The sequence below is a fragment of the Adelges cooleyi genome, unplaced genomic scaffold (assembly GCF_023614345.1).
Source record: "Adelges cooleyi isolate 19-005CV unplaced genomic scaffold, UGA_ACOO_1.1 ACOO_flye_CR_arks_rails_tigmint_CR_PRNA_711, whole genome shotgun sequence".
Classification (NCBI taxonomy): Eukaryota; Metazoa; Arthropoda; class Insecta; order Hemiptera; family Adelgidae; genus Adelges; species Adelges cooleyi.
Window position 1 is genome coordinate 45462 of NW_026096418.1, and position 10830 is coordinate 56291.

Sequence of the window (10830 nt, forward strand, 5' to 3'; positions counted from 1 at the left end):
AAAGTAGAGAAAAAACCCATTTAGGTCGTGCATTATTAACGTTCGAGGAGAAATCGGTTATTTAGTTAATTGTAGTAATCCATTACACCTTCCTTCCAAAAAGGAGGTATATTGTACATCCGTAAACGATATACCTTCTTCATCATTGATTACGTGTTTGTGTATCATTACATATCATTGAAAATTACATTAGTTATAAAAGTTATACATTATAAGATTATACATTTTATAGTTATACATTTGAGTACATAGTGAATATAGTAGGTTAATGGTTAGTATTACATATAAATTTTTTTTTTTAAACATTTAAAATTATTGATTAGTATAGATTAGTATTTAACATCAACTACAATTTATATATCTATTATTATTTTTTTTTCATAATTTTTCAATTACAATATATATCTTTTCATCAAGACACAATACAATATATATATATATGTTTTTTTTTCAAAGTACAATTACAATATTTTTTAAGTAATGAATTACAATATTTTTTTTTTTAAAGTACAATTACAATTTATTACCATAGATAATATCTTCAGTTAATTTAGAATCTATAACAAAAGGAACTTTACCATTTATAATGATTGACCGTGTTACAATCTTATTAATTATTATTAATCATAATCTATTTGACGCTGGTGTGTGTCCTTGAGCTCGGTGTGAGAAAAAACAAGTCCTGCCTTCTCTTGAACTATTGCGGAACAAAACACTTTTGTCTTCATTAAACGAGGTACGAGCAATTTATTTTATTTTTTTTTTCTCGAGGAAAGCCAGACTCGACCAAGACAGGGCCATACCAGTTCGGTGTGAAGAGAGACAAATCCTGTCTCCCTTAGAACTTTTTAGGCACAGCCTAGTCTATGGTCTCGTCTACGGTGTAATCCATGTTGGGTAGCACCCCTGTGATTTGTGATATTAGAAAATCTTTGTCTTGGATGGCTATGACAATTGCCATGCTGGTATTGTATGGTCTTAGCCTATTAAAACGATCCCTAAATGCAGCCTTAAATTGGGTTTCGGTACGTTTAAGGAAACTATCGGGAAAATCAATGGTATTTGCCTCTACCAATATATCCCAAAGTGTGCGCCTCATTTTATGTATAGTGCAGTTTTCAAATGCTATTCTTAACACTTTAGTGAAGTAATTTACTTTATCTGATGTGTTTTTATATTCAAAAACCGAATCTAATAAGTTGTCCCCATCTATTGCGGAGATAACAAGTGCCATTGAGATGTTGTATGGTCGTAAAGGTCCATAAAGTTCCCTCATTAATTTTGTAATATCTTTTTCGACGCTTTTTAAATAATAGTCATCAAATTTTATAATTAGATTTGAGTTTACTTCAGCTATTATGGTATTTAATGAATGTTTGGGCGCTAAAGGGTTGGTACAATTGTTTAAAGCAAGTTTTATTACTCGTTTCAAAAAGATTATACGGGGATTGCTCGTACTCATTGTAATGTCTAATGTATTAATTCTAATGTAAGTAGGAAAGGTTTCCATTACCTAAAACATTAAAACATATATTTTTAGAATCAAATGTTAGTGATACTTATATAATTACTTAATTTTATGTTAGTCACTATACTACAGTCTTTTTTTGTTTTTTCTCTTATTGTTTTTCTTTTTCCTTAACCTAGGCATATCTTTAATTAAACGGTAAAATTTTATGGGTCTTAATCTATTAATTATATAATTTAAAACACAGCGGGAAGCAATTGTGTCAAAAATAGGATTATGGTAATTCATGTGGGAGGGGTGTGTTTCTGTACACGTTAACTCGTGGGCTTCCCGTAGGTTCAAATCTCTTCCCCCTTTTTTTACTTCCCCCAAGTACTCATCGTAATATATCTTCCCGGTATCCATGTTTATAAGTTTTAAATTGAACCGCCCGTCATTGTTATTATCCCAGGCGGTCATATTTAGATACTTGTAGATATTAGTCACTCCAAACTGTTTCAATATTTTATAATCATGGCTACCGTTCCAAAATACTACGATAGGCTTTCGTGAACCTTTATGCAAATATTTTGTAATGGAGGGTAACGTCATTGTTGAGGGCCCTGTTTTGACACAACCCCTTGTTCAACTCATTTAATAACGAGTCGAACGCTGGTTTGGTAGCTTTAAATCTATTACACTGCCTTATTAATGACTTGAGTTCCTTTTGAGTAGCTGGTCTAGGCGCACAATGAGTGGTTACTACTATGGGAAATCCCGATAGTTTCACAGGAATGTTGTTTTTGTGCGTCGACAGCAAACACCCCGACACAGCGATGTACTCACTGTGTGCTTTTGGTAAGAACTCAAAGTCAGCAACAATGATTTTTACGTTGGCACTAAAACAGGTTTTATTACATTATTACAGATATTATACGTGCATTGATCGTCCTTCACCGTGGTTATTTTAATATTTAAATTACTATGCTAGACTTATAAAACTACTTTCTATCTGATTTATTACTAATATTTTACATGGGTATTTCCTCGTCGGCGTGCACAGCTGGCCCGATCCTATTGGCTCGTGCTCGCCTTAAGCGATTATACTGTAATATATCGTTTATATATAATACTACTAAAATTATCATTAGGTTAGCTACGCTGAGACCTAACAAAACGTATTCATAAATACTTTGTATAAATGGTACATGAAAAATATCGGCTTCTGCTTCGAGCTGTCTTGTTGACTTCCCGTTAGTTAAAAGATCACTAATTGAACGAGCTTGTGTGTGAAAGGCATTTAAAAAGTGGTTATTAAACCTTGAACTCATATATGTTGGTTCAGGCATAGAGAAGTTGGCAATAAAATCAGTGTATCCTTCAGAAATAATTTCTTTTCCTGGTATTAATACATCTTGATCACTATAAGCTCTACAAGAAGAATTTAAACTTAGTATCCCATTATTTTCTAATTGTATTCGATCTGCGGGACGTTCTCCGCAAGCGATGAAAATAGTCTCACCAGATGAAATATACAGCCATTTATTTTTATTTATAAATTTATAAAATATTGTACTAGTTATCCTGTTGTAAAGGATTTTACAACTACTAGGTACTGTTCTTTGTTGTTTCAATAGTAAAAGCTCACAAACTTGCAAATTGCTGTAAGCATGGAGTGGATATAATTCATTACATAATAAGAAATTTGAGCTTCTTTTACAGTTTAGCTGATCAATTTTTTCGAATGTCGAATATCGTTCATGATTGTTTGTTACAGCGATATAGTGAAATTTTGGCTTGATATACATACAAGTCTGGTTATTACAAATTGGCAAAGGAACAATGTGGTACAAAAGTAGCCGTTCCCTTAAAATTACAGGTAAGTTTATCTTAAATACAATTTTTCCATCGGCATAATAAATGATAATTTGTGATAATTTAATTGTTTCAGCTATGTGGTCAATACTAGTATCAAATGGAAGTTGGGTGTTTGGTCCTAATTGGTTTGCGATAACGACTAGTTGTGTTTGGAGTTCCTCAATACTTATTAGGCTAGAATGAAGCTGACCTAATCGTGCTAATTGTAGTATCTCAAATATGAGATTAGATTCGTATATGTATTGGGATAATAACAATTCAATTTCGTCTACATTTCCTAGGCGAAATAGCTCCATCATACCTGTGGTAAAGACATCGACTGGAGGTTTTATTTGTGGTGGCAAAGTTTGACCAGGTTTGACACTCTGTGATATTTTAAATACTCTAGTATTTTGCGGTAAAGCAGTTTCGCCCCCATCTAGGTAATTTTTAATGAGTGACTCAGATTTTTCCAAGCAAATGTCGCTACAGAGCCCAAAGATAGTTTTTGCCGTTTTGACTAGGGCACCCCATGGAATTGAACGTCTAGCTTAGAATAGCCTACAGATTTCAAACTTAAGCCTATTTTTCGCCCGACTTCCTCGCGAATAAAATCTATTTTATCTGCTATAAAAGTACATCGTTGTGATAAGGTTTTATCATTGGTAGTAACATTGTTTACAGAATTCCATTCAAATGTTCGATTTTCATAGTTTTTACAATATTCCCTTAACTCGGCGATACGTAATTTTAATTGATCTGCATTAGAATTATAATAACTTAAATCTAGGTATGCTGTAAGGTCGAAAGCTGTTTGTTGAACTCTCATCTCACCCAAACTTTCGTAAAGTAACCCCGCAGTGGTTAACAATCTGTCATCTTGATAAGGCGTGGTTGACTTAACTAGCCGTATGGTAATTAGTAGCGGTAGTGTTCTGAAATTTAACCGTATTCTTTTATTATTAAAGTAGTTAAAACAAAATTATGAACCAATTAGTAAAAATAATTGATCTACTTTTTCCCGTTTGTCAAAGTAATAGAAACGAAGTGGTATAACAATGGGTTGGGAGACACTTTTAATAAACGCTTGTCTTAAATTATATAAAAATATCATAATTGTTTTGGAACCGTAATAAGGTTTTTTTTTTTTTTTTTTTTTTTGTAAGGTACCCATTATACAGAAAATATCAAACGGTTATTATATTTGAATGTTACCGTTCATGGTCAGCCCATGTTATTCGTTTTACACGGTTAAAACTAGTTATTGTGATGTAACGTATGTACCTTAAAACGATCTTTAGGTAACATCACAACGTGGCAACGCTGTAAAACCCCACAGGAATGTGGTTTCAGTGTCGACCTTGCGTTGTTCCATCGGATTTACCTGTGTCGAGCAGGTGATTAAAATAATGCCGAAACAAACTGAACAGACCTACACAGGTTTTTTGGTTGTTGGCCACTGTTTAGTATATAGTTGGCCATATTCGTGTATCGTTGTCGGAATTTTATAAAACGTTTTGTGTCGTTTAAACAAAAATGTTTATTATTTTTTCTTTTTAATTTAATATTGTTAGCGTTAATTTAAGTTTAATTTCTGAAATACATTAATACATATTTTCTTTTTAACGTTAATGTAAATGCATAATATAAAACAACTCATATTTAAAATATGCGTCAGGCGTCATTACGTCATTATTATTCTTTTTCTTTATCATTCCTTTTTTTTTTTTTTTTGAATAAAAATAAATCATAGACCTACTCGGGGAGACAAATCGCACACCGAATTCCGGCTTTACTAAGAAAATTGTTTTAAGAGTTTATAATTACATTCATCATAGAGATTCGCCTATAATACAGGTTAGTAAAAGCTATTTTATTTATGTGCAGTGTTTTAGTGAACTAAAAGTGTTTTTTTTTTTTTTTTTTTAATTAAAATTAACTTGATTTAAAGGTGTAACAGTATAGAAATGTGACAGTCTTAGTATTACTCTTCCTCATCGGAACTAGGACTGAAATATTTTTTTACATTATTTTTATGAACAGTCACGTATTTGTTGCCCCTTAATATCTGTACGTTGTGAGATCCAATCACTTCTGTGACCTTATATGGTCCCTTCCAAAGTGGAGCTAATTTATTTCTTTGAGTATGGTCTAATAACAAAACGTCGTCTCCCACCTTTAATTCTATTGGATTAATTTTCTTATCATAGCGTTCCTTTGACTCTACTTTTTTCTTTATTAAATTTTCCCTAGCTATTTCGTGAGCTACTTGCATACGCTGCTTTAAATCAAAATAGTAATCATCATAATTATAACGAGGTTCTGGTTCGCGTTGTAATTTAAAAGGTATTTCTATGGCTCTGCCATATACCAATTGATAAGGGCTATAGTTAGTCGACGTATGCACAGTATTATTGTAAACAAAGATAGCGTACATTATATTTTTATCCCAATCATTTAAGTTCTTATTTGAATAAGCACGCAGATATTCAGCTAAGTTCCTGTGGAGCCTCTCAACCGAGCCAAGGCTCATGGCGTGATTAGCTGAAGCTTGAGCTTTATCTATATTTAGTAACTTACATACATCTTTAAAAGTTTTTGATAAGAAATCCGTTCCTTAATCGGTTAAAATTCGTTCGGGAAGTCCATGTAAACACACAAAATGTATTACAAGTGCTTCTGCGGCCGTATTAGCTTTGTGGTCAGGTAGGGGAATTGCCAAGGCAAATTTAGTAAGGTCGTCTTTGATCGATAAAAGATAATTGTTGCCTAAGTCAGTGGTTCGCAAAGGACCGACTATATCTAATTGAATGGTCTGGAAAGCTCGTGAACTTGTACTAGTAATAGCAAGAGGTTGTTTAACGTGGTGGTTCGATATTTTGTTGCGTTGGCAAGAATCGCATTTTTTAATATATTCTTTTACCTCTTTCTTAAGCCCCTTCCAGCTAAAGTATTGCTTTATTTTTTTAAGCGTCTGATTCACGCCTAAATGACCGCCGGCAAGCTTTGAGTCGTGATATTGCGCAAAAATAGTACGTTTTTCTTCCGGTGTAAACTCTACGCGTGAACAAATAATAATGTCTATGTCGGTATCACGGAAAACATACCGTATCATTGACCTTACGTGTGACCAGTCTACATCGTCGTCATGACCTAATTTATTCATGGCTAGTTTGTTCAAGTTGTTTTCTTCACAGAATTGCCGCAATGCTACTAACGTTAGAAACAGGTTTTCACACGTCGTTACCTGCTGATCGCGTGTCTTCGTTATTAAAAATATAATGTATCGGTCGTTATTTTTTATGAAAGTCGTCCCACCAATATCGCCTGCCTGTACGTTTTGGTCGGCTCCGAATTTTTGTTTTAACTGATAGTTAATACCGGTTCTAAAATTAAATTGCTTCGCGGTCTCGGACACTATGTGATATTCGTCGGGTACGTCTATTAGTTCCCCCGTTACTTCAGATACATTTTTATTAGTAATCAGCTGTGTTTCGAATTTCTCAAGGAAAACTGGGTATGTTAATTCTTTGACTTCTGTAATACTATATACTCGGCTTAGCGCGTCTACGTTCGAGTTTTGTACCCCCGGTTTATAACGTATTTCATAATCGTATTCTTCTAATAATATTCGCCAACGGGCTAATTTTGATAAAGGGTCTTTTAAGTTAAAGAGCCACTGCAAAGCTCTGTGGTCTGAATATATAGTGAACTTTCGTCCATAGAGATAAGGCCTGAACGTTTTTACCCCAAATACTATTGCTAAACATTCGAGTTCGGTTGTTGAGTAATTACTCTCACTTTTATTTAAAGTCCTAGAGGCATATGCTATAGGTTTTTCTTCTTTAGGTTCCCCCTGTGACAATATAGCTGCCAACCCCTTTAAACTAGCATCCGTAGTCAATATAAAAGGCCTAGTAAAATCTGGGTATTGCAAAACGGGTTCTGAACATAGTGCATTTTTTAATGTATTAAATGCTTCCTGACAACTATCTGTCCATACGAATTTTACCCCCTTTCTTAATAGATTAGTTAATGGTTTCGCAATACTACTATAATTATCAATAAATTTTCTATAAAAACCTGAGAGACCAAGAAAGCTTTTAATTTCCTTTGGTGTTCTAGGGACAGGAAAATTTAAAACCGCCTGGACTTTCGATTTGTCCGGACGAATACCGTCAGCTGAAACAACGTGCCCTAGGAAAACACATTCCCTTTGAATAAAATGACATTTATCTGGTTGAATCTTTAAATTATGCTGTCTTAACCGATCGAAAACGTCACGTAGCTTAGAGTTATGCTCGGTAAGCGTGCTCGAATACACGATTACGTCATCCATGTACAGCAATGCCTTAAGTCCTATTAGTCCTGATAGTACTGTAGCCATAAGACGTGAAAAGGTCAAAGGGCTTCCTTTAAGCCCCATAACTGCACGATTGAAAATCATATGACGAGCTCCGTGTCTGGAGTTCATTACGGTGAATCCAGTGAGTTCCCGTGACGCTTCTGATAAGGGAATTTGATAAAACCCCGATGCTAAATCTATGACGCTAAAAATCTGACTTCGGCCTAATTGGTCAAGTATCTCGGTAATATTAGGTATCGGATAAAATTCATCTAATGTAACAGCATTTAACCCCCGAAAATCAACTACTATACGGTACTTTTGAATCCCACTAGCGTCTAACTTTTTCTTTACTAACAAAAGTGGTGAATTCCAAGGAGAGAAGCTTTCCTGTATTATCCCGTCCTTTTCCATTTGCGATACCTGTCTACTTATTTCTTCTTGCTGCGCGAAAGGCAATCTATATGGCCTTAAGTACACGGGCTTTTGATCCGGTTTTATTCTAATTTCGTGTTCTATTGTATTAGTACAAGATAATTTATCTCCCTCTAAATAAAATATATCTGAAAAATCCCCACATATTTCTAGAATAGATTCTTTTTCTTCAGCGTTCATATGATCGCTCCTAATTAATGTTTTAATCTTATTGACCCTGTCTTCTTCGATATTTTCTACATTAATATTATAAATACTATAACTGTTTTGTCCTTCGTAAGTTATTTTACTTAAATCGTGACTACTTAAACGTGACTCGGTTTCTGCGATATTTAATAGTCCTACTATAAACCCACCGCCCTTGACAAGAGAAATCGCGCTGCTACAATATACGTCTTTAATTAATTCCTGTTTATGTACTAATATCTCCTGCCCGTCCAGATCAGTGATTGGTACCGTTATGACCGTCTCTGACCTCGGTTGTAGTATTACAATTTCATCATTATTCTTGGCTACCTGCCTATTTCCCGTATCGTTTAGTTTCATGTTACCTATGTTTTTTATTACCCTGTCATCTAAATGTAATTTATTACATATATTTTTTACCAATTCATTTACATTTATAACATTATGAGCCCCGTCTATATCGACTAAATCCTTGTTCTGTGACCCAATACATTCCAATGTCGTGTTTTCTACATTTATTTCCCCTGCGTCATTCGCATTTAAACCTATTTTACTACATTTGTCATTTATTTCATCATAACTAATATTCATATCCTTTTCGTTTCTACCTATGGCAGGGTGTTCAATAATATTCGCCGCTTGATGCGAACATGATATACCCTGACGTAACCCATTATCATTATAATTATTTTTTCCAATTTTTTCTGCTAAGGGGAATTCAACTATATCCTCACTTAATCTATTCCTACTGGCTATATTCCCATCAACTACATTTTCATTAATTATACTCCCATTGACTATACACTCATCAATTATTTGCTCCCCACTAACCATTAAAATACTCTTAGTATCTGTTTCACCTAACATATTTTCCCCAATTACATTGCTATCCATTTTCAAGCTTTCTTCACCTAATACTTTATTATTCCCAACTATACCTAATTCTTTTTCATTTTTTAAAATATCATTTTTCCCATTTTGCTTACCATTTCTACTTAAAACATCATCATCATCATCATTATCATTTATCAAAAGAACATTATTACCCATATCTATCACCGTGTGATTTTCAGTAAGGAATTTTTCCCCCAAAATACCATCTTCCTGCATTATACAATTGTTACCTACTAAATTAAATTCTGTGTATATTTCCTTATTATTAATTATTATCGGAATAATTATAGTACCATAAGTTGGTATAATTTTTTCATGAATTCCCTTAAGATAGACTTTATTTAATTCGTTAACCATAATATCATCTTTTACCGTGCTAATTTTTAAAATATTAATCTGAGAGCCAGTATCGACTAGCAATTGAAAATTATCGTTTTTGCTAGCGTTACTATTACAAAAAATATGTTTATTAATCATTGTCGTTCGAGTGATTCTGAAACAGTCTGCGATTCCACGGCTATTTGTCTGACGACGCGCGCCCCGTGGTTCGCGGTCGGTTCTAGAAAATTTTCTGTTTTAATCGCGGCGCCCCCCATATTTGCACGTTTCGCGTCATTTTCCCTTTTATAGCAAACAGACTCCCCGTGCCCGATTTTGCCACAATAATTACAAACCATGGGACCCGCATTATTCGAATTAAAATTTCCCGATTGATAATTAGTATTTTGCCTATTTTGCTGAGGTGGAGGTCTATTATTATCATTGCCATTGTTAGTGTTTAATCTACAATTATAGGATAAATGACCTACTTGATTGCAAATCCTGCAACGTCTATTATCTACATTAGGACGATTACCATTAAAATTGTTACCCCGATTATTATTATTATTGCCGTTATTCCTTGGTGACTGAAAACTCCTATTCCCGTTGTTGTTTTGACCCGTATTAAAATTATTCCCTGAGTTTTGCGATTTAAACATATCCTGTACCCCTCTGTAAGTGATCAAGTCCTTTTCGGCTAGGACTGCGGTTTGCATAGCACTATCAAGTGTAAGAGGATTTTTAGTTTTAACTTCAAATTTAAGTTGATCATTTAACCCATTAATATAACTAACCAGAGCCTGTGTTTTTACATTTTCGTTTATAATTTTCGCGTCTTCCTTCGATTTTCCTGCAGCTAAAGCGTTACATAATTTTTGATAAACTTCATCTACTCGTTCATTATAACTATTAACTGTTTCATTTTTGTTCATTCTTATTATATTTAATTGAATTTGTAAGTTAGCCGCTGCAAAAGGTGTTTCAAACGCGTCAAGCAATGATTTTTTCAACTCCTCCCAAGATGCCAAAGTTTTATATTTAGTACAATTAAACGCACGGCCCGTAAGCTTGGTGCTTATAACCATTTTTAACAAAAGCGGTATTTGATCGGCACTAACTGAATTAATTATTGCCTCACATGCATTTAAAAATTGATAAATATCCGTTTCACCGGAGTATTTAGGAGTTAAATGTAACGCGTCAGTTAAACTTAACGTGGGAGTTGAAGACATCATTGATTGATTAGTTTCTATTTCTGGTGTATTAGCCGTAGCTGTTGTGTTAATTTCTTTTACCTTAGATTTTGTTTTCCTAATTGGTTGTAGTTCAACATGCACTACACCTG